The 25912-nt window shown below is 44.1% G+C and overlaps 1 protein-coding gene across 5 annotated transcripts in view; it reads left to right on the forward strand.

The window, feature by feature from the left end:
* Positions 1 to 25912, forward strand: part of PPARGC1A (PPARG coactivator 1 alpha) — a 631111-nt gene that overhangs the window by 172716 nt on the left and 432483 nt on the right. The gene's annotated exons all lie outside the window — the stretch shown is intronic.

Here is a 25912-nt window from a genome sequence, read left to right on the forward strand (position 1 = left end):
CTACCGTTGGTCCATGCTTACTCCTGACAGGTCTCTCCAGTGTCTGGCTATGATGCTTCTGGCTGCTGAGAGTAGGTGGGTTAGGAGTTCTTTGTGGTGTAAATGGGCATTGTTGTCTTGGAAGTCTGCCCTACTTATGAAAGTTGACCAAATATATTTGATATATTCTCTCTGTATGTTGCTGTTTCAGGAGGATAGAACTTTCAGTGGCTATATCCAAATCAAGACTAGAACAGCTGTAGGTTGAGTTTTTCAGCTCCAGAGTCCCCAAGATCTCTTTCTTAAGCTCAAGACTCTAAAAGCTACTCAGGAAAAAAAACTTGAATCTGAATTGCAACATGTAAATAAAGTGTTGCGTTTTTACTAGGAAGTAGCAGGAAGTTGAAGGGATGCGGGTGGCGCTGTGGGTTAAACCACAGAGCCTAGGACTTGCCAATCAGAACACTATGGAACTGAGTTTTCTCCCTTCACACCATGGCCAATGTGCTTACCGTCTTGAGATATTTATTCCTAAGTTATGTTACCTAAACTGTGGAATTATTATTATTATCTGTATTTGTGGAAGTTGTGTTGTATTTTTCATGTTGATCTTTTATTCGAGTTATGTAAATCGCACATAGATTTCTGATGAAACAGGAAGCAGTACATAAGTCAAATAAATAGGTGCTAAGTGGGTGGCGCTGGGGTCTAAACCACAGAACCTAGGGCTTGCCGACCAGAAGGTTGATGGTTCGAATCCCCGTGATGGGGTGAGCTCCTGTTGCTTGGTCCCTGCTTCTGCCAACCTAGCAGTTCGAAAGCAAGTAGATAAATAGGTACCGCTGTCAAAGTGCAAGTAGATAAATAGGTACCGCTCCAGCGGGAAGGTAAACAGCGTTTCCGTGCGCTGCTCTGGTTCGCCAGAAGCGGCTTAGTGATGCTGGCCACATGACCCGGAAGCTGTCTGTGGACAAACACTGGCTCCCTTGGCCTATAGAGCAAGATGAGCATGCAACCCCAGAGTCGTCTGTGACTGGACCTAATGGTCAGGGGTACCTTTACCTTTTAAGCAATCAGGAAGAAACATAAGGAAGAACTTTCTGACAGTAAGAGCTGTTCAACAGTAGAACAGAATCTTTTGGGAGGTTGTGGACTAACCCTTCTTGGAGGTTGGATGGCCGTCTGTCATGGATGTTTTGATGGAAATTCCTGCATTGCATGTGGTTGGACAAGATAATGTTTGGGCTCCATTGCAACTCTACAGTTCTCTGAATATAGCAAAAGAAAAACGTTGAGATGGTGGAACTCAATGATATAGGGACAATTGTATCACAGAGCATATAACCTGTTTGCTTTTATTTGTGAGCTCTCAACCATGAATGCAGAAATACCACACAGTGATCATTGATCAGCTTTGTCCTGATGTTTTGCCATTTGAAAGAGCTTCACTTAAACTACTGCCAGAGAAACAACATCCAAAGTTGATGCTTCAGAAAACATGGCTTATGTATTACATGCTCAGCGAGGTAGAATATTGTATTTTTCTTTGCAAGTCCTCTTATATCTCACAAATTATAAGTAAGGCAAATGCAAAAATCTGCGGCTTGACAGTGTTACTGTGTAACAGCTATTTTATGCTATCTGCATGAAGAAACTTGGAATCTCATTTTGACTCTTAAGAAAAACAACGCAACCTATTATGTTAATTGCCCACAGGAAATGTCTACCTGTAGATGATGTTTTATTCCCCCTCCCTTAGTTATGGTTTAGCATCACTCCTGGTACAACCTGCTCTGAAATTATTAAAGCTGCCCAAGTGTAACAACAATGGATTGCTGGGTTGCCACATGAAGATACATTGCATTTGCAAGCAAGCTGCAGAGCTGTGAGATGCAAGGTAGCTGCGGTTTCTTCTGTCCTGTTTCCCAGTAGGTTGCTTAACCTCACCCATTAAATCACCTCTCTGGTTTGCCAGAAGCGGCTTAGTTATGCTGGCCACATGACCCGGAAGCTGTACACTGGCTCCCTTGGCCAATAAAGTGAGATGAGCGCCACAACCCCAGAGTCGTCCGTGACTGGACCTAAAGTTCAGGGGTCCCTTTACCTTTACCTTTAATTCCCTCTTAACTCTTACAACAAAGATCCTTTGTGATCTTGTCAACATTTAGAGCACAATCTCCTCTTGTGGACCTGCATGTGAGTGGTTTCGTGTTTTTATTTTACTTTATGAGGTATCATAAACATTAATGTTACTATACCAACAAACAAGACCCAGGTTACATGTTGCTCTCACCCCATGGGAGTTCATTCTAGTTTTGAGGGTTGAGGATTATGTACGGAAGGCTTCTACACCGATAGGCATAGAAAATTCTGGGTGTTCGGAGTAAAAAGTTTAGGGAAGCAGGAGTTTGCTCCCTTTCCTTCCTTGGTGCCTAACTTTTATTGCTCTTTTCCTTCCCAACTCATAGGGGAAATGAGTCACTAAGGGGAGAGATAGGTGAAGATAAGGAGATCAGCCATGAGCTCTCTGTTGTCTCCTGCAGTGAGCATACTGTGTAGCTCAGTTAAAGAGATACAATCTCCCTTTACAGTCAGAACTGTTGAAATAGCTTGTTTCTGTTTCCTCTTAATTGCCACCTCAATAACTCTAAACAGATGTTTAAATTAGAGTTGCCTAACTATGCTGCAGCAATGCTCACTGTTTGATGTGGCCTTACAGGCCTCCAGCACCACTGCCACATGCTTGTAATGCTAGCAATGCCGTCATGTTTCGGTGACACAACAGTTGGTGCAACCCATCTCAAGCACGTATCTGCAGCCTCAGCAAATCTGGAGTGGCCGTAAGCCTGGTGGTTTGCGGAAACGGTGAACGGTGCATGCCTCAGAGGTCACCAACGCATGTCGAGCTTTTGCAGCAGCCTTTATACGTTTCTAAAAGCTGAGCACGACTCCATTTTAAAGCCTCCTCTCTTTGCATAGTAGTCAGTATTTCCCCGTCTTTAGAGAAATCGGAATAATGCTGTTGTTTTCTGACAAGCATGTCATTTGTTTTACCGGTCTGCAGTTGATTAATTTGCAAATGATATTCCAATAAAGTACTTAGAAGTAGATAATTACAACTATATTAACAGTTACCGGAGAAGCAGATGGTATTCTGAGGAGCTGCCATGTAGAATTAGTGCTGATCCTCCGCTGTAATGTACCATATACCCCAGCAGCCCACAAACAATGAACTAAAATCCTGCTGATACTCCAGATTGTAACAAAACTGTGCTATTTTGCTTCACGTTCAGCCTTATCTGAATTGCTGTGTGCCTTTTCTACTGCTCAGCAAGTTGGCACTTTTTATGGCCAGCTCCATAACTCGGCAGGCCAGTCCTTCTCAGTATTGAAAACACGCTCTTCACAGAGCAGGTGCCCTTTCTGCGCCAATTTATCCCATATAAACATGGCCATTCTAAACTATTTCACACTTCACAATGAGAATAATCTGTGTTTGTTAGAAAGGGTACAGTCAACTGAAAGCTGCGGCCAGTCATGGCTCTTTGAAAAGGGTAGCAGTAAGTGGAGGTCCATGATTCTTTCCTCCATTTTTAAAACCCAAAGCAGTTTGCGTGGCAAGTCCCCTCCCCCATGTGAAATGAAGACACTGGACACATTATTTAAGGTTAATGGGCATAAAAAGGCCACAACTTTATTGATTACAGAATTGAAAAGTATTGGCCTTAGGCATTGGCTCCTATCGACTACCCGGCATGGAGACCGGGAAGGGTTATCCACAAGCCGTGGGAGTCCTGTTGAAGTACGCCAACTAGAATCCCACGCGTGTCACTGCTCGGGGGCGTGCCGGAGGCCCTTACCTCCCTAGGTTTCGGACAAGGCAAAGCCCCCCGGAGTCCTCTACCGGACTACCCTTTTCCTTGGGGGAAGGTGATGGCGCTTCCTCCCCCCCCATTCATTTGCATAACAATTAACCCCTGCCAATGCCTAACCGCCAATACCGTGGAAGTTGTGACGTTTGCTACGAAGTAGGCGAAAAAACCAAAAGGCTGGAAGTGCGCCAAATTGGAAAAATTCCTACCAGGCCCCTTGCGGTGACCAACCAGAGTCCATAGCAAGGTCATAGCTAGCTAAGCCTAAGGGTGGGTGGGATGGGAAAACCGCTCAGCTGGAAAGGGGAAAGATGGCGGTCCCCGGGCGTGCCTGGCCTTACGTAGGCTAGGCTACACCTCCCCTTCCTTGTGTGCTGCCTGCGAATAAAGGGATAATTTTAATGCTTCTAGCTGGTTACTGAGGGGTCACTACAGTTTTGTCTATCTGCATGCATCCATCAGTAATATTTCCATTTGTTGTTGTTGTTGTTTAGTCGTTTAGTCGTGTCCGACTCTTCATGACCCCATGGAGCACAGCACACCAGGCACTCCTGTCTTCCACTGCTTCCCGCAGTTTGGTCAAACATGTTGGTAGCTTCGAGAACACTGTCCAACCATCTTGCCCTCTATCATCCCCTTCTCCTTGTGCCCTCCATCTTTCCCAACATCAAGGTATTTTCCAGGGACTCTTCTCTTCTCATAAGGTGGCCAAAGTATTGGAGCCTCAGCTTCACGATCTGTCCTTCCAGTGAGCACTCAGGGCTAATTTCCTTCAGGATGGATAGGTTTGATCTTCTTGCAGTCCATGGGACTCTCAAGAGTCTCCTCCAGCACCATAATTCAAAAGCATCAATTCTTTGGTGAGCAGCCTTCTTTATGGTCCAGCTCTCACTTCCATACATCACTACTGGGAAAACCATAGCTTTAACTATACAGACCTTTGTTGTCAAGGTGATGTCTCTGCTTTTTAATATTTCCATAGAATTGTAGAATTGGAAGGGACCCTAAGGATCATCTAGTCCAAAAGCATGCAGTGCATTTTGTTGTTGGTAGGTCAGAAGGTCAGAAAGAGGGATGTGAATCATAGAATCATAGAGTTGGAAGAGACCACAAGGGCCATCGAGTCCAACCCCCTGCCAAGCAGGAAACACCATCAGAGCACTCCTGACATCATAGAATCATAGAATCATAGAGTTGGAATGTGCTTGTTCCCTAGATAAGCTGAGTGTAATGTTAATGCTGAGGCAGAAGGATTTTTGCACACTTTTTGAACTGAACTGGGCAATTTTATAAGATGTATGGAACCTCTAAAAGTGTAGAGTGTTTTTTTTAATTTTCAAATAATACTTTTAATGGGCTTCTCTATGTAATATGTAGAAAGCAGCTTTGAAACTATTTTAGGTAGATCAGACTAATATTACAGAAGAACAAACAGAGCAAGATAAATGTTCAGTCATGCCAGGTGGACAAATCCCTCAGACTCACAGCATCCTGAGATTTGCTTTCTGAGTTTAACCACAATAATAAGCATTATTCTGCTAATACACCTTCTCTCCTTTTCTGCGTGAACCACAAATGTGAGAGGTTGTGTAGCAGAATATTTGGATCTATAATAGTAGTACCAATATGATGATGTTTATGATTAATGTAAATAAGAGCTTCTCTATTTAATTTAATCTGAGAATTTACCATACCTTTCCATTATTAGTAATTGCTTTCCACAGTTTTCCGCTGCTTAAAAATAATCTCACATTCTTTTTTAAAAAAGCATATTTTTCATGCATCTTAAAAATGTTATTGAAATCCAACTGTGCTATGGTGTTTTGGTGTTCCCATCTTTTTGAGCTTAATTCTTTCAGTTAAATGGCAGTCAAAGTCAGAAATCAAGCTACATCTGTGCAAACTTTGCTGGCGCAGTGTGTTTAGAGCACATTACTGTACCAGTGGGACCTTTTCCATGCAAATAAAAATCAAATACACAGAAAAATGGATCTCTGTATTGGTTGTTTTGGTGTTTACATATTGTCTAATAAATAACACTCAGGAAAAGCTGAGCTATAAAAAACAATTATTAGAAATGTCTTTGAATTTTCTCTCGTAACTTGAGACTTTGTAATTTCTGCGTTTCTGATCCAGATTGGTCCACGCATCCAAAAGTGCTACAAGGGAAAAATTATTTCTATGGAAGCAGCAAAATGTAGTTGCACAGAACAGCAGTGGACCGTGTGCATCCATAGTGGTAGCTGTACACAACTGAATGACTTGCAAATAGTCTCATGAGATCAGAGACTGAAATATACTCAGTCGAGTAGTAATTTCATGTTCTTTATTTCAGCTCATAGGAACAGTGATTGAATTTCCCCCCAAACCACAGAACCAGTGTAGTGCAGTGGTTAAGAGCGGTGGACTCGTAACCTGGTGAACCGGGTTCGCTTCCCCGCTCCTCCACATGCAGCTGCTGGGTGACCTTGGGCCAGTCACACTTCTCTGAAGTCTCTCAGCCTCACTCACCTCACAGAGTGTTTGTTGTAAGGGAGGAAGGGAAAGGAGAATGTTAGCTGCTTTGATAAAGCGGGATATCAAATCAAAACTCCTCCTCCTCCTCCTCCTCCTTCTTCTTCCTCCTCCTCCTCCTCCTCCTCCTCTTCCTCTTCCTCTTCTTCTCAGGCTTTATATACATTATTTACACAATGCGTACCATCTGATTGGTTGATTATGTTTCCCTCCTGGAGCCTGATTGGGCTGCTCCTGCAGGCCAATCAAGGTTGTTGCATTCTAGGATCCTACCTGCCTATTGTTCTAGGATTCAAGCTTAGTACATAACAGAGACCACTGCATGCTGCCCTTTTCTGTGCTTCAAGGTCCTTGCACAGTTAGAGGTGGGAAAATGGATCCATTATCTCCGCCTGAGCTGGTCCTCTGTGTATAGTAGGATCCCACACCATATAAGGTGCATGGAACAAAGTGGTGGTGCCAGTCAGTTAGACATTGGTTAGACAATTCCACCACAGCTCAGGTTGAGCGGGACGCTTCAGAGACCAAATGTGGGACCACACTGGGGGGGTGAATTGCCATTCCACCACATATGACAGTTCGAGAAGCATTAGCACAGAGAGCAGATGAATGGATCTGCATGTAGCTATATGCTGTGTGGACTTGGGCACATGAAACACATGGTTGCATGCAGTCAATGATCTGTGGATTTAGGGTGACTGTCAGGGGAAAAAATGTATTAAACAGCCAAACAGCTCGTAAATATGTTTATGTAGGTGTTCTAATAAAGTTGTTGATTTTGACGATTTTTATATAATGCTATCAGGGAATGTGGTGCTTTACATAATACAGTGGCACCTCTGGTTGCGAACGGGATCTGTTCCGGAGGAACGTTCGCAGCATGAAAATCCTGCAACTTGAAGTGCTGTATCTGCGCAGGTGCGCGGCACAATATGAGGCTTGTGCACATGCACGAAGCGCAATTTAGCGCTTCTGAGCGAGCAACAAAACCCGGAAGTAACCCTTTCTGGTACTTCCGGGTCGGCGCGGGACACAACCTGAAAAAAATGTATCATGAAGCAAATGTAACATGAGGTATGACTGTAATAATAAACATAGGCAGGCTCCTTTCTCGTGGAACTTGCGGTATAGTTTTGGCAGTGGGATGGAGACGAAGGAGGGGAGAGGAAAGGGTGATGTAAGGAAAATGAGGGGTCAGATTGTGGATTTGCACTTGAAGAAAGCACTTTGGCTCACACAAGGGAAGGCACCTGATTTTCACTACATTCCTATCCCCTCTGTTCCCCCACCAAAATGCCACTGCCACTGCTGAGAGTTGGGGGACCTTTGAGAACAACATTGCACTGTGATTTGTACACAGTGGTGACTAGTGAAAATTGGATGCCCCACCTTGCTCTGGCATAAACACTTTCTGCTAGTAAAGGTAAAGGTAAAGGTACCCCTGCCCGTACGGGCCAGTCTTGACAGACTCTAGGGTTGTGCGCCCATCTCACTCAAAGAGGCCAAGGGCCAGCGCTGTCCGAAGACACTTCCGGGTCACGTGGCCAGCGTGACATCGCTGCTCTGGCGAGCCAGAGCCGCACACGGAAACGCCGTTTACCTTCCCGCTAGTAAGCGGTACCTATTTATCTACTTGCACTTAGGGGTGCTTTCGAACTGCTAGGTGGGCAGGAGCTGGGACCGAAAGTCGGGAGCTCACCCCGCCGCGGAGATTCGAACCGCCGACATTTCGATCGGCAAGCCCTAGGCGCTGAGGCTTTAACCCACAGCGCCACCCGCGTCTTTCTGCTAGTAGAGAGGAACTAATGGGTGCAGCCCAGTGTAAGGAAATACAATTGAATATACACATATATTATTCCATAGGGGAAGAAATAACATCATATATACTGGATTTTTGTTGTTGTTCCTGCTTTAAAACAGGCATCCAGGAGATTTTCAGTTACTACAGAACATATTAGAGCTATTGCTGCTTCAAGAACTGAAATTTGTGTTCCTTATTTTTGTACTTCCTTTTATTTGAACATCCTGACCATGGGCTTGTGATCCAATTTGTATTTTTGGAAAATTCTGCTGGAAGCAAGGCGGTAGTTATCTCCTGAAGTTCTTAGCTACGCATTGCTCCAGCTGTTTTGTGATGATAGCTGACTTTTGATGCATCATACAAGTATGTAGATCGTTGCTAATTTTATCTCTGTGTGGTTTGTTAAAGTTGGACTCTTGGCAGCTGTATAAAACAGTTGATAGCTTGAATGTTCTGCTTGTATGTTTTCTCTTGTATCAAATGCAATTCCACCTGTTGTTTCCCCTGGTTCTGCTGATACGTTTAACAAACAGAAAGTAAAAAAAAAACAACCCCACCACACAGCAAAAAGCTTATCAGAGCAATGACATTATTTATATACAGGAAAATTTGTTGGGGAAGGAACCTCAAAAACGATTAATTTAATGGGGCCAAACACTGTGGTCTTCTGATATTTCTATTGGTAAGCTGAAATTTGAGGTGTATGGGGTGTTAGAGGAGGAAAGGGGTAGTACTTTTGGTGGGGGATACGCCATGTTTCTTCTGGGATAGTTTGTCCACCTTTGGTCCCTATACCCTGCACTCTGCTCTCACCTGTGGCTCCTACAAGCTGTCAGCATGTGACAGCGCCACACCTGAGGGAAAAACTTTGATTGGCCAGCTAAACCAGGTGAGTGCAGCTGATGGTTTAGAGACTTCTGCTGCATGCAAAGAGTGTGTGCTAGTTCCGTGGGTTACCCGAGAGGCGAGGTCCAAGTCCGGTCCGTGGTCAAAGGTGCAACGTGGAGGCAGTCCATAGCAGCTGAAGCTGGGTGCAGGGCAGGGAGTCGGGTGAAGTCAGGAACAGGCATGCAGGCAGGGAGCCAGGGTGGGTCAGGAGCTCAGGCAGGAAAGCAGGACAGGGTTCAGGCAGGAACAAGCAACCAACAATGTTGTTCCCACAACTTGGGACTGGGGCTGGCCGCATAGGTGCATAGGCTGGCCGCATAGGCATAGGTGGCCCCGATCCTCTGGTGATTCACCTCTCCTGGCCTGGAGGCGAGCACTCCTCCTGCGGGAACTTAGTTCCCTCTGCCTCTCTGCCCTGAGCCTCTGCAGCTCAGGAGAGGCTGGAGGGTTACCGGACCCAGAGGCAACCTCAGCTTCCTCTGACGGGGCTGAGAGTGAAGCACCTGCAGGCAATGGGTCCTCCATCACCTCAGGAGCCAGAGCAGACTCAGCTGATGCCTGCACCTGAGGATGCCTGCACCCTTCAGGCTTATGCCCCAGCCCCGGCTCAGCTGGTTCTGGAGGTGGGGAATCCTGTGCAGGCTAGGATCCCTCAGGTTCAGCATCTGAGTCCAAATCCCAGGCCATCGCCGACTGGCTTGGGCAGGTGAGACCAATAGTGGGTCCAACAGTCAAGGAGGTGGTTACTTCACATGCCGTAAAGGAAAGTGAGCGGAAGATGGGGTTCCGCTGCCTTTTGGGGTTATCTTCAGGAGAAGAAAAGGCTAAAGAGTAAAACCCACACAAATCTGGAGTGGAGTTCCCTTCCAGAAATGCCAGCAGCCAGGCTGGTGCCAAACTCACTGATCTGCTTTCTTTTGGACCACATCAATGAGGCTGAGAGGGAGGTCTTCTCCACTGGGCAGCCCAGGACCTCCATACACACTGCTCAGGCTTGCACCCTGGGGAGGTTACTGCTACCACAGCAGTTTGACTTCACCCCCGGAAGTGTACTCCATTGTCTCTTGAGACAGACAGATGCCAACAAAGCTGAATTTCCCTGTTTTTATTGAGCCTTCCAATCCTCACCACTAAGTCCTTTCAGGAAGTGGGGAAAATTTGCCTGCCTTTTTCTGAACAGGAGGTAGATTCAGCCCTTCTTGCTTTGGTTAGTAATAATAATAATTTATTATTTATACCCCGCCCATCTGGCTGAGTTTCCCCAGCCACTCTGGGCGGCTCCCAATCAAGTATTAAAAACAATACAGCGTTAAATATTAAAAACCTCCCTAAACAGGGCTGCCTTCAGATGTCTCTTAAAGATAGGATAGCTGCTTATTTCCTTCACATCTGAAGGGAGGGCGTTCCATAGGGCGGGCGCCACTACCGAGAAGGCCCTCTGCCTGGTTCCCTGTATCCTCACTTCTCGCAATGAGGGAACCACCAGAAGGTCCTCGGCGCTGGATCTCAGTGTCCGGGCTGAACGATGGGGGTGGAGACGCTCCTTCAGGTATACAGGGCCGAGGCCATTTAGGGCTTTAAAGGTCAGCACCAACACTTTGAATTGTGCCCGGAAACTTATAACCTGCTGCTAAAACACAGCCTGTTCACAAAAAGAAATGCAAATAATTTAAAATGTAAAAAAATAGATAAATATTATAGAAAGAGGCTCACACTGTGTCCATCATCCCTTACTCAACCAATAATTAGAGGAGGAGAAGCTGCTCAAACTTAACTACTATTCCTTGTATCAAATTTCAACAGAAGTAACTCATAAAAGTTCTACAAATGAACAAAGCAGAAGACCCAGTGGATCAGATCATTCTCCAGTCAGTTCATGCATAAGGTCCATCCGTGTAATGGTGTCTATTCCACCTGTCTCGGAAACGTACAGGGAGCCAATGCAGATCTCTCGGAACTGGTGTTATGTGGTCCTGGCAGTTAAAACATTACAAGTGTCTTTTCTTTTTCTTTCTTTCTAAGCCTCAACTGCTCATACTGTCACGAGGCAAGACCCCATTTCCTGAGGGTTGAGTGACAGTGTGGGGCTGGGCTGTAGTTCCCAGGGGCATTTTAAAAACATTCTTCTGACTTCTGTTGAACTTCCCACATGCAGCTATAGATGGGGATCTATAGTACTTTTCACATGCTTGCCATAAATGACACGGCAACTTGGACCAAATGGATCCGGTGAACCTGGAGCGGGATAGTAATTTATACAGTCCTTCCCAGGGAGACTTCCTTGTTTATTTCCTAGGACACAATTTCTAAAATGCTATTTTCAGTACTAGCCATGCTCTGCTTAATAGGAATACAGTGGTACCTCGGGTTACATATGCTTCAGGTTACATACGCTTCAGGTTACAGACTCCGCTAACCCAGAAATAGTACCTCGGGTTAAGAACTTTGCTTCAGGTTGAGAACAGAAACCGTGCAGTGGCGGCGGCGCAACAGCAGGAGGTCCCATTAGCTAAAGTGGTGCTTCAGGTTAAGAATAGTTTTAGGTTAAGTACGGACCTCCGGAACGAATTAAGTACTTAACCCGAGGTACCACTGTACTTACAAATATGTGGATGTATTCTCTGTATGTTATGCTTTTCTTGTATCCTGATATACCTCTCCTTCCAATAGTACTCTGCAAAGTTGTGTTCCATAGACAGTTGCTGTTTAACAAGATTATTTTCTCTTGTGCTCTGAAAATCCAGCAAACCTTGCAAAACCGTCTGATCCTTAGCACCATTCCTCCTCCAGGGACTTTGCAAAAAACTCCTCTCGTCATTGTACCTCTACAGGAGACTAGTCAGTCTCCAAAGGATTTAGACTGAAAATGGGCCTGCTGAGAATAGAAGGTGCAGCCGAGAAATGTCTGGCTCTCTGAGATGATGTTTAGTTTAGAAATCTTCACTTCAAAAGCATCAGGTCCTTTACAGCCTTCTGCGTAATTGAGCCTGAATGGCATGAAGGAGACGAGTTAAGCAATAAAGAGGAAACGGCCTGCGTGAGGTCCCTGGGACCAAAATCTCTCGATGCCGCTATGAAAGTAAACCCAGCGCCTGAAATAAATGCAAAGTACGACACTACGGAGAACGTGCATTTATTTCGTTTAGCCGGGCTGAATTGGTGATCCTCGCCTTTTTCTTTTTAACATCTTTTGTATTCTTCCAGTGTTAGTTTCTGTGCTGCGAGAATGAAGTAGGATTTTGTTACGTAGAGTTTGGAAAAAGAATGTACTAATTGACACTGAAAGACCCTCGTTTAACCTTTTGGCAATCACGATTCACAAATGAGCACACTGGCATGTTCCAGAAGAGGGGCTGCTTTCCCTTTCCTGGTCATTTTGCTGCTGCACTGAGCTAACCCATGGTTTGGCTTAGTGTGGTACCCAAACCTGGGTTTATGGTTTAGCTCTCTGCAGACAAAACATGTACTGCAACCAACATGTGTCCTGTGGTTTACAGGTAATGGTTTGTCTGGATTCAAATGACATGCTAAGCCATGGGTAGGCAAACGAAGGCCCGGGGGCCGGATCCAGCCCAATCGCCTTCTAAATCCGGCCCACGGACCGTCTGGGAATCAGCGTGTTTTTCCATGAGTAGAATGTGTCCTTTTATTTAAAATGCATCTCTGGGTTATTGGTGGGGCCTGCTTGGTGTTTTTACATGAGTAGAATGTGTCCTTTTATTTAAAATGCATCTCTGGGTTATTTGTGGGCATAGGAATTTGTTCATTCACCCGCCCACCAAAAAATAGTCCGGCCCCCCACAAGGTCTGAGGGACAGTGGACCGGCTCCCTGCTGAAAATGTTTGCTCACCCCTGTGCTAAGCAAAGCCATGGCTTAGTACATTACAGTCCTAAGAAGCACAAAGCAGCTGCACTCTCCTCTCTGGGATCCTGCACATGTGCTCATGTGCACTAAGCCATGGTTTGCCTCAGTGCTACATGTGAATGAGCGCATTAAGAGCTTGTTGCGCTCATAAAGCAGGAGTTGCGCTCCGGATATCGTTTGCCATCCTGGCTGGGGCTGGTGGGAGTTGGAGCCCAGTATCTGAAGTTCAGCAAGTCCCCTACTGCTGACATGAGGGCTGGAAGCTGGTAATTCTTGGAACTATTAAAAGTTTTATTATTTCTTTTAATTTATACAGTGCCTCTTTCCTCTGATTAATCTCTCATTCTGCTCTTTCTGGGGCTCTGCATTACTTTGATACCAGCCTCTCAGTTAAAGCTGAGATTGCATCTGTTGTCTCATTCCTCTGCCCTTATCATTTTGAAATTAATTGCCCTTGGACATTTATACAGTCGAGCCCATCCCTGAAGAAGTGCCTTAAGTCATATTTATGTTGCTGTGCCTTGTCTAATTAATTGAAGTATGTGTGCTGCTTCTTGTTCCCTTCCCCTTCTCCTTTCGTTCTCCTTGTGTGTCTGCTTACTGCAGGCGAAACTTTGGTTGTGCTCATTCCATTGTATCGAATCTTCTCTGGTTGCTTCCGATGTCTCATTGGGCATGCAGACTACCCTGAAATCTCCTCCCACCAACCCACCAAGCCAGTGTGGTGTAGTGGTTAAGAGTGGTAGTCTTGTAATCTGGGGAACCGGGTTCGCGTCTCCGCTCATCCACATGCAGCTGCTGGGTGACCTTGGGCCAGTCACACTTCTTTGAAGTCTCTCAGCCCCACTCACCTCACAGAGTGTTTGTTGTGGGGGAGGAAGGGAAAGGAGAATGTTAGCCGCTTTGAGACTCCTTAAAGGGAGTGAAAGGTGGGTTATCAAATCCAAACTCTTCTTCTTCTTCTTCCTTCCTGAGATCATTTCACCTTCCCAGAGACACCTCAGTTTCTTCCCCCTTCCTCCTCCACCCCAGTTCCTGCATTCCCTTTCTCCCATTACTGCTTCATCTCCATTTTTAAGGAACTGGGTCCTCTTCAGTCCATGGGAACTTTCTTTTAGTGAATTGCAGGTCACATGCAAACCCTGATTTTCACTTTCTAGGCAGATTGTCCTAAAGCAGCGGTTCTCCGCCTGTGGGTCCCCAGATGTGTTGGACTACAACTCCCATCATCCCTCAGCTCTGGCGTTGCTAGCTACGGATGATGGGAGTTGTAGTCCAACAACATCTGGGGACCCACAGGTGGAGAACCGCTGTCCGAAATGGATGAAACATTTTTTGTACCTCTTCATTCCAATTAGTGCATTGTGCTCCCCCCATTCCTCCCTTAAATTGTGTATTCTCCCAATTAATACTAGTCTGGATTTACTGTGTTGTTTTGTTTTTTTTAAGATTGTTATCATATAGTGTGGTTGCTCTTGCAGTAATGTTTATACCACTTCGTGGATTTTAAATGAAAAGTGGTGTGAAATTATTTTTGAACAAACAAGACAAACCACGAATGATGCCGTTTTTATCATGAAGTAGAAGAAATGACTCTCTGGCCTTGTTTTCAAAATCTTTCTTTTATTGATTCTTCCTTCTTAAACAAAGCAAATAACTTGGTCACCGCAGCAGCAACAGCGTAATCCTGACTTTCGCTGCTTCCTCTGTGGTTTGTGCAATTCATGCTGGGAACTACCCAGATGTTCGATGTCTGCTACGGCAACGATAGGAATGAAAGGTTGAGCAGACATGTTATAAGGCTGGTTTGACTTGAGGAAGTTTCTTCACCCCCAGCAAACTTTGCAACTGCCTTATCTGTGTTTTTTGTGGGGAAAGGTGGAGTTATCCTGTCAGGATCACTGCCACACAACAAGAGGCTGAGGGACAGGCCAAGCACAGATTGCTAGAAGAGTGCTTATATCCCTTGTTCAATAGTTCCTTATCTCTCCAGTAGTCCCTTCACAGCTGGCTAACCATTTCCACAGATCTGTGCCTTTGTCCCTGATATCTTTTCTCTTCTATACGTCTCTCGACTTTGAGGATCAAAACTGATAATTGGTGGCATAATCCATCTATTTATTTATCTAACACTGTTCATATACATGGCATGTTATAGATTAATGAAAAAAGGCAGGGTCTTCTTCCAAAGAAGCTTGTGTTCTTAATGTTTGGACAGTAGGAGAAGCAGCGAAAAGAGGGAAAGGAGTGACAATAACAGAGGAACGAGTACACGTTTTTGCACATATTCAGGCTTCATATTAGGTGGGGGGTGAGGGTTAAGGGCTTGAGCCTAAGGATTCATGGCAAACAAGGGTTTCGAAGATGGCCGCTTGTATACCCTCCCACATTTATCTGATGAAAATAGGGACAGCATATCCTAGGACTTGCCGATCAGAAGGTTGGCGGTTCGAATCCGCGCGACGGGGTGAGCTCCCATTGCTTGGTCCCTGCTTCTGCCAACCTAGCAGTTCGAAAGCACGTCAAAGTGCAAGTAGATAAATAGGTACCGCTCCGGCGGGAAGGTAAACGGCGTTTCCTTAGGCTGCTCTGGTTTGCCAGAAGCGGCTTAGTCATGCTGGCCACATGACCCGGAAGCTGTACGCCGGCTCCCTCGGCCAATAAAGCGAGATGAGTGCCACAACCCCAGAGTCGGCCATGACTGGACCTAATGGTCAGGGTTCCCTTTACCTTTACCTTTTAAGCTCCATTGAATACAGTGGGATTTACTTCTGAGTAGACAAGTTTCAGGCTCCATTTACAATAAATGAATCAACACTCCCCATGCTTCCCAAGAAATGGCTGGCTGCTGAAGCTTTGGAATTACATAATTTAGAGTGGATTGGTGACCTTTTCCTTCAAAATTACAGGAACGGCTTTGTATCCCAGCATCACCATTTTCTTAGTTTGGTGCAGGTATTTTATTTTCAGGATAAACAGGACTCCGTTTATGCAGCTACACATACCCACTCCTCACTTTTAATTTTTCTCCAAGAAGTGAAGGGGAGGAAAAGAGAAAATCGGGACATTCCGGGATCAAATCAGAACCTGGGACAGCTTCTGTACAGTGGTACCTCGTGTTAAGAACTTAATTCGTTTTGGAGTTTTGTTCTTAACCTGAAACTGTTCTTAACCTGAGGTACCACTTTAGCTAATTGGGCCTCCCGCTGCCACTGCCCCACCGCTGCACGATTTCTGTTCTCATCCTGAAGCAAAGTTCTTAACCCAAGGTACTATTTATGGGTCAGCGGAGTCTGTAACCTGAAGCGTCTGTAACCTGAAGGGTCTGTAACCCGAGGTACCACTGTAATTCCAAAACTGTCCTTGGAAAATTGAGATACTAGGAAGGTATGCACTTTTTTTTCTTTCAGACATCTGCCAGCATAGGTTAATCTCCCTTACTGGTGAGGGTTCATGTGGACATGCTGGAATCATGCGCGTACAAAAACAGATACCCATGGTATCTGCTTTGTCCCTGGCTAGATGTAGTAAATAAAAGTGGAAGTAAAATAGATTAGGAGGACAGATGTTCCTCTTACAACCCATATGCCCTGTACACAATAGTAATAAAGAAATATATTCACTGTTGTTCTCACTGGTGCTAAATTTCCTCCAGTGGGGCAATGCGCTCTAATAATAAAAACACATTTTCTTAAGCAAGGGAGCCTAAGATTTACATTGGCAGTAAGTCACTACTTCCAAATGCCATCAGGCGGAATGTCAAAGATAACTGGGAGTCTCCCTAGGATGGCTGACTCTGCACGTAAACTGTAGCCAGGTGGAACCTATGTGCTATTCATCTTCATTTTCTATTTCTGTTGAAGCATTTGTATTAATGGCAATGTGATCTTTTATTTCAAGGACTTGTTTTATATAAGCAGAGTGCAGAGAAACTTTACTGAATTTTTAGTTATTTCTTCGGTGAAATAGCAAGTGCTCTATATACAGTTCCTTGCTATTATTGCATCATTATTTCTTCAGTCTCCATGCCAGGATGTGTCTTTTTATTTTGATATCATCCTCTTTGTTCTAGGATCATACTTCACAAGCATGGGGACAACACAAAGCTTATCAACACATGCATGTTCAACACATGGTTACATGCGTGTATGAATGAGAATATAGCCGTGCAGAAGAATGGAATCGGAAACTGGGAATAAAGTGATTGGGCAGTGGTATGCAGGTGGCGCTGTGGGTTAAACCACAGAGCCTAGGACTTGCTGATCAGAAGGTTGGCGGTTCGAATCCCTGCGATGGGGTGAACTCCCATTGCTCGGTCCCTGCTCCTGCCAACCTAGCAGTTCGAAAGCACGTCAAAGTGCAAGTAGATAAATAGGTACCGCTCCAGTGGGAAGGTAAACGGTGTTTCTGTGCGCAGCTCTGGTTCGCCAGAAGCGGCTTACTCATGCTGGCCACATGACCCGGAAGCTGTACGCCGGCTCCCTCGGCCATTAAAGCGAGATGAGAGCCGCAACCCCAGAGTCGGTCACGACTGGACCTAATGGTCAGGGGTCCCTTTACCTTTATATACAGGGCTGCCGGTCCCTTACCTTTCCCACCCCGCCCTGGCTACAGTGATCCATGTGACGGTCACCTCCAGGCTTGACTACTGTAACTCACTCTACGCGGGGCTGCCCTTGAAGCTGTCCCAGAAACTCCAGCAGGTACAGAATGCTGCAGCGAGGCTCCTCACGGGGTCTTTGCCATGGGAGCATATTCACCCAGTGCTTTACCGGTTGCACTGGCTCCCAGTGGAGTACAGGGTCAGATTTAAGGTGCTGGTTTTGACCTTTAAAGCCCTTTGTGGCTTAGGCTCTCGTATTTACGGGACCGCCTCTCCTCGTATGCCCCACAGAGGACCTTAAAGTCCATGAATAATCATAGTTTAGAGGTCCTGGGCCCTAAAGAGGCCAGATTATCCTCCAACAGGGCCAGGGCCTTCTCAGTGATGGCTCCAACCTGGTGGAATGCTCTGCCACATGAGACCAGGGCCCTTCAGGATTTAACTTCCTTCTGCAGGGCCTGTAAGACAGAGCTATTCTGCCTGGCTTTCAATCTGAATTTAGCCTAATCTTTTATTCCCCTTCTTTTCCTCCCCCTCCCCTTTTTATGAAGATTACTTGCTCTGGATCCCACAGCTAATTCTCCCCTGGTCTCCCTGCTGGCCCAAATAGGACTAATTTAGCCAGCTAGTCCTGGTGATCATCTAATGTTTATTGGATGGATTTCCCCCTAAATTGATTTTTGAATTCTGAATTTATTGTTATTCCCGTTTTATACTGTATTTTATGCTATTTTTTGTTGCATCAATTAAGTGTTTTAAATTTGTTGTTAGCCACCCTGAGCCCGGTTTTCTGAACCGGGAAGGGCAGGGTATAAATAAAAAAATATTTTTATTATCTGATTTCTCCATGCAGTGCATAATTTTACAAACTTCTATCTTATTGCCACTTACTTGCCTTTTCTCTAAACCAAGAAGTCCCAGATGCCACAACCTTTCCTTGCCACAGATGGGAATTCCAAATCGGTTCATCGAATGACAGTGCTTTTTAATGGAATTTAGTGGTGACTATTTTGCAGTTTCAGAAGTCCTGGGGAGAGCTCCCACGTAGAGCTCCCAGTTCTCACAAATGAGAGAAGGCTGTTGGGCTGCAAACCTTACGGCTGCCCTGCATGGTCCCATTGTGATAGGCTGGGGAATGCTGTTATCTCTGAACTCGAAATGGCAAGGTAAAAAAGGGGAGTACTTGGAGTATGGAACTTTACTTCCTTCTATTTCACTCTATATTTGCCTTTATGAAACAGCGGGCCAACATACCATATGAAGTAGCATATAAAGTCTTCTTCCTTTATTAACCACCGTATTTTATTAACCACCGTATTTTTTGCTCCATAAGGCGCACCTGACCATAAGACGCACCTAGTTTTTAGAGGAGGAAAATAAGAGAAAAAAAATATTCTGAAGGAAACAGTGGATGTATGATTTTTGTGGTGCATGCTGTGGCCACAGACATGTGATCTGGTGGTGAATTTGGGGTGACCCAATGCAAAAACCCTGAGGATCCATGTGAATCCGTGCTTCGTAATTAGGTTTTTGCACCATTGCAGCCCCAGGAAACAGTGGATGTGTGGTTTTTTTGGTGCAGGCTGTAGCCATGGACATGCTATGTGAACTGATGGTCAATTTGGGGTGACCCAATGTAAAAATCCTGAGGATCCATGGGCTTTTACCTCCCCCCTCCCAGGTAGCCTCCGCTAGCGTCCCTTGTCTCTCTTCCAGTCCCACTGATCAGCTGTTTCCCTTCAACACTCCCTTCCCTCTTGTTTGCCTTAGTGTCTTAGCTGGAGCAGTTTTTTCCTCCTCCTTTTCTTCTAATTTCTCTCCTTATTGCTTTAGTCTTCCTGTTTCTCCCCTTGGCAAGTTTGTTGTCTTTATCTCCCCCCTCCCAGGCAGCCTCCTTTATCTCTAGTGGCCCTTATCTCTCTCTCTGATCGGCAAATGATCAGCAGCTTTGTTTCAACACCCCCTTCCCTCTTGATCTGCTTTTTGCCCCTGGGCAATTCAGCTCCAGGGACCACGCATTCGCTCCATAAGACGCACAGATGTTTTCCCATACTTTTTAGGAAGAAAAAAGTGTGTCTTATGGAGCGAAAAATACGGTACCTTTGGTCACTCCTTTCAAGAGCATGCTGATGGACTTGGCTCCATTGCCATGTGCTAGTCTCAGGAATCAAACGCAAGGCAACTCCAGTTAAATTCCAGGAAGTCCAGGTGTATTACAGGTGAGCAGTACAAACCACAAGCTCTGGCACCTTACTCTGTGTGTCACTGAGACAACGTGTAGGATAATTGGACTAATCTCTGCTGCAATGTCCATCTTGCAGATTGTCAGACTGAATACTGTAGCCTCAAAGAGTCAGGAGACCTAAGACACCAATAAGGTTCCATTTGGCCTTCTATAAATGCTGACTCTGGACTGGCACTTGAGCACAAGACAAATAGAATAGTCGGGCAGGGAGGCAGGTGGATGGATGGAGTTTGAAGAAGGAAGGAGGATTAAAGAGCCAGGCAAACAAAAGCAGCCAGGAGGGCTAAATAGCATCCCCAGCATTTGAGAAACACAATTCCTACACAAAGCCTGACTGTATTTGCCAAGAGGCGTGTTAAAATGCCAGAGTGACCAATCACACTGCAACTTGTGGTGGTAAGAAATCTCATTAGCTATGTAGGGGGATGCGGGTGGCGCTGTGGGTAAAAGCCTCAGCGCCTAGGGCTTGCCGATCGAAAGGTCGGCGGTTCGAATCCCCGCGGCGGGGTGCGCTCCCGTTGTTCGGTCCCAGCGCCTGCCAACCTAGCAGTTCGAAAGCACCTCCGGGTGCAAGTAGATAAATAGGGACCACTTACTAGTGGGAAGGTAAACAGCGTTTCCGTGTGCTGCGCTGGCTTGCCAGATGCAGCTTGTCACGCTGGCCACGTGACCCGGAAGTGTCTCCAGACAGTGCTGGCCCCCGGCCTCTTAAGAGAGATGGGCGCACAACCCTAGAGTCTGTCAAGACTGGCCCGTACGGGCAGGAGTACCTTTACCTTTATGTAGTGCCAAAAAAGGCCAAACTGAGGACTTGATCGTGACAAACCTAAGCTACTGCGTTCCATTATAGAAGCTGTAAACTCAAGATGAAAGCACAGCTCTTGTTACATGATTATGTACATGTTTATATGTTCATTCCTGACCTGGAGAAGTATCAAAGAGTTTATGATAAAAATAAAATGACCCACAAAAGGTAGGCGACGATTTGTTAATTTATCCGCTGATTTAATCAGTCATGTGAGAAAATTTGCTGAAGTTTTCGTCTCTATCAATCTTAATTGCTAAATTAAAAATTAGCCTTTCAGAAGACAGGGGAAGAATGACACATTGGATGCAATGAAAAATGTGAAGAGATCTATACCTGCAATAACTCTCCATGGGTTTGGTATTCTACAAGGTGTATCTCATTCATCCAACCCATCTGCATTGGATTTATCACCAGCAGAGCAGCTGGGAAATGGAGGTCAAACTTCATTTTGGTCTGCAACTTGTTAAAAGCAACCTGCAAAAGGTAGCTGACAGGTTGTTATTTTTATGCATTGGAAAACAGAAAAGATAAGGTGCTATCCTCAATATGTTCTTTGCCCCACACCTGTTGCTGTGGGTCTGACATAGTACTCTGCTTTGGTTGTATTTAGGTTTTTAGAAGGCTCATTAAAGCTAAAAACAAGATAGATTTCCTTCAGATGGGCAGCTTCAGTTCAGCACGGTCTGCTGAGAATCTTCTTTCAGCATCTGAAGTTCCCAATTTATCACTATTCATTTCTTTTGGAAAGGGGGAAAAAAGGCCCACCTGCAAACATGACATTTTTGACATGCTCTTTCTTTTGATTTCAGTTCAATTCATCTTGAAAGTCATCTGTTAATGGGGATTAATGATTCTTCAGGAATTTCATAGAATCATAGAATAGAATCATAGAATCATAGAGTTGGAAGAGACCACAAGGGCCATCGAGTCCAACCCCCTGCCAAGCAGGAAACACCATCAGAGCACTCCTGACATATGGTTGTCAAGCCTCTGCTTAAAGACCTCCAAAGAAGGAGACTCCACCACACTCCTTGGCAGCAAATTGATAGTTCAACAACTTTGGGGAGATAGGAAGAAATCCTATCACTAAACGAGAGCAAACCCCTATGTGATTGTGTAAATCCCGAAACATGCAGGAGATAGAATTCAAATATCCAAACAAATGTTCTTCTAACACTCAGTGTATTATGAAATGCAAGATCAAATAGAAACAGAGAAGGATTAGTCTAGGATTAAGAATCCTTTAAACATATGAAGTGCATAACCTTCAGCATGTCCGCTCCTTTCACTGTTTGTAATTTTAGTCCCATCACTTCTGGTAGCACATTGATAACTGCTGCATTGCAGCCTTCTTCACGTTTGGTCTTTTACGATTCAGTGCTACTTTTGGTTTGGTTCGTGAAGATTGCTGTGAGACCTTATCTTGTCTAATTGTTATTACTGCCATCTGCATTACAGTATAATTACTTTTCAAAAAGAGCATCTCTCTCCAGCTAACATTTAAAGACACTTCCTAAGCCACTAAATTGCAAATTTACAGCACAAGTCAAAGCATAAGCTTATAAATATGAGCTAATATTGTAGGCTATATTTCTTATATTTAACCCCCCCCAAAAAAAAAAAATTAAAGGAAGATTCATATTTCAGTCTTTCCCTCTCTCCCGTCAGTGGACCAGTCTGGTATAGACATAGGCCCCATGAATGCTCTCCGTGGCAAATTCCCTCTCACTTCTGTTGCCAGCTGCAACAACTTCATTTAACACTTGGCTTGCAGATATACCAATATCAGAACTCCCATCTTTAGCATCAGTTGCAAACCAGCTTCAGTCCTGGATAAGATAGGAGCAAAAAGGTATTTGACTGGTGCTGATCAGGCAACGAAGTAGGTGGCAAGCAGTTTCTCCGGGGAGAGCATTCTATAACACATAAGCACAGATAGAGAAAGCACTCCTTCTGCTACTCACCAAGGGGATTTGAAAGTAAAATCAAGCATTTTGAACTGGGCCTAGGACCTTGGGAATTTATAATGCAGGTGGTATAGAAAACAGATCGTATAAATCTTTTGCCTTTTACTTAACAACTTTCCGGTTTGTTCTTGAGTCTCTTCTGTTAACGTATTCTGATCAAATGGCTAAATAGACACACCAGGTTTCTTTGAAGCTGTGTTATGTTAAAGAGAGGTGTGAAGAAACAATATTCAACTCAGTGACAAGCTGGCATGAAGAATAAGTAAAAAAGAAAAGAAAAAGATAAATATTGACGCAACCTTGTGAACATAATCAGTTAACTAAGCTTAGAAGACTTTGAAAAAAAATATTTTAGAATATCTAGGTATCTAACGTTCTGTTTTGAAGACACAGAATGCCCTTAGGGTCATGCTCAAGTGTGATAATATCTTTAAGCTTTCCAGTAATTATGTACCACAAATTAGAGCTGTTCTAGTTATTCTCTAGTTACATATGTATGATTTTGAGGGGCAGAGGGATCAAGATGTTCTTGTCAAATCCTATATTACCTTAAAGAGTAAAATAACAGAGAGAAGGATGTTAAAACGGCACCCAGAAAATGCAGATGACAGGGAGGGAAAATGGAAAGCAACAGAGGGGAAGTGCCATGGATAAAACGATAAGGCAATGTAGTAAAGCATGACAAAACTATGATGGTTTGCATAAGTAATGAGAATAGGATTTGTGGTTTATAAATTGCTGTTAAAATTCCCATTTGCATGTTTATCAGAAATCTCATTTGCTTAAATAAAGCTAGCTTATATAAGCATGCATTTTAATCTATGTACATCACTTATTTAGCATAGATATATGATCATAGTTGTACTGATTCAAGATACCACTGCGCCGTAAAGCCAGTTAAAGGATGCTGTGCATTTCACAGGGCCAGTGCTACCAGTAGGCAGAATGAGATAGCAGCTTCAAGCAGCTGGTTTTGAATGTCACGAAAGGGCAGTAAATATTGATTCATTTATAATTTTATTTTTGCTATCTGGGAGGGGTGGAGCTCCTGTGGAACTTTTTACTGGCCTATGCAAGTTGACTTGGCGTGTGTGATTTCCTGTTTTGTTCCAGGCAACAAAACAGGTTAGGCCATTCATTACACTTCTTTTAGAAGACTTATCTAGTACAGTGGTACCTCGGGTTAAGTACTTAATGCGTTCCAGAGGTCCGTACTTAACCTGAAACTGTTCTTAACCTGAAGCACCACTTTAGCTAATGGGGCCTCCCACTGCCGCCACGCCACCGGAGCATGATTTCTGTTCTCATCCTGAAGCAAAGTTCTTAGCCCGAGATACTATTTCTGGGTTAGCGGAGTCTGTAACCTGAAGCATATGTAACCCGAGGTACCACTGTACGGAGGACTGGGCCAAAACTAGCAAAACAAATTTCAGCAGAGATAAATGCAAAAGGGTGCGTTGAGATAAGAATAATAAGATGCATAGATACAGGATGGCTGGCACCTAGCTTGACAGTACTACATGTCAAAAGAGTCTAGGGGCTTCAGCAGACAACAAGCTAAACAGAAGTCAGCACTGTGATGCAATGGCTAAAAAGACTGTTTCGATTCTAGGTTGCATTGACCACTTAGTGTCTAGATCACAAGAAGCAATGACGCCTCTCTACAGTTTAAAAAGGCAATACAGTAGCAATCTTCAAATATTTTAAAGACTGTTACATAGATGATGGAGCAGTGTGGTGCATTTCATTTTTTTAAAATAAATGCTTTTTACTGAGTTTTCAAAAAACACAAACGAACAAAATAAATACTCAAATATTCCACAATCATATGTCTGCTTATTTTCTAAACACTCTATCGCATGCGGACGTCCCTCCCTCCCTTCAACAGGTTTTCATATTATTTCCCATAGATTCTTAATTACATTCTATCCACATCACAAAATTTATTTTAATCCTACTACAGTCTTTAAACTTCTACAGTTGCTACTTATATATTCAACAAATTTACACCACTCCTTTTTGAACTTGGTTTCCTCTGGGTTCCGGATCCTATGTGTTAGTTTTGCTAATTCTACATATTCAACCATTTTTGTCTGCCACTCCACTAATGTTGGTATTTCCCGAGTTTTCCATTTTTGAGCTACTAAGATTCTGGCGGAAGTCGTAGCGTACATAAATAACCTCTTGCCTGTTTTTCTTATTTCGTCTCCTATCAATCCCAGCAAAAAGGCTTCTGGTTTTTTTGGGAAGGTATATTTAAACAATTTTTTCAATTCGTTATAAATCACATCCCCCCCTTTTTTTTCATTTTTTCACATGTCCACCACATGTGAAAAAACTCTTTCGTTTTGCATTTCCAGCAGACTTTACTTCTCTTTTTTTCTTTCAAATAATATTTATTAAGTTTCCAACAAATTAAACACAACACTGCAAAAAACCCAAAAAAACATACAATACAATACAAAATACAACACAATACAATACATAATAAAAAAGCAAACATAAGACAAACAAATAAAACAAAAACAAAACAAAACAAAAACCATTTAAAATTTCAATTTCAACATCTTAACTTTCTTTCCCTTATTTCCTCGACCTCCTCACACAGACTTTACTTCTCAGTCTGTACATTTTTGCTAGTTTGACAGGTGTAATATACCAGCGGTACATCATTTTCAGTGTGGTGCATTTCAGATGTTGTTGGACAAAGAGGGTGTCATGTCCACGGCCCTTGCTCTTGAGGGAGGGACCTGTAGCAACAGCTTCAAATTGCAAGAAGAGGGATTTCGACAAAAGATGAGGAAGAACATTTTATTGGTGTGGGGGGGAAGGGCCCTAGCTCAGTGGCAGAGACTATGCCTTCCATGTAGAAGGTCCTAACTTCAATCTAGGTAGGGCTAGGAATGTCTCCCTGTCTGAAACCCTGGATAGGCATTGCTATGTTGGCAATAGTGAGCGTCCTAGATTATGTACTTTACATAGCATCAACCAGAACAGAAGCATGTTGGATTTTAAGTGAAATAGATTAGTGGCTTTGCTTTAGTGGTGATTAGCCATAACGAAAGGTGAACATCAGTAAGCAAATTAGCACATAGGCATATTGATGGCTGCCTTAAACGTTAGGTCATGTGGCGCAGTCAGACATAAAGGTTTGAATGTGACTCAGTCTAAGTTTCGCTCAACCTCTCCTTGATGAGTTTGCTTTATATGTACAGGGAAATTTAATAGGGGAGTAGGGTGGAGTTGCTCTCATACAATTTATCTCCCATTGCAGATCTGTGGTGGCACAGATGGTGTGCAAAGATAGCCTTTGCCAAGCTAAAATCTGGATTTGCTCTTCTGTTATGGTTTTGGGGTATGATGTTCCTA

Source organism: Podarcis tiliguerta, assembly GCF_965153285.1.
Source record: "Podarcis tiliguerta genome assembly, chromosome: 9".
Classification (NCBI taxonomy): Eukaryota; Metazoa; Chordata; class Lepidosauria; order Squamata; family Lacertidae; genus Podarcis; species Podarcis tiliguerta.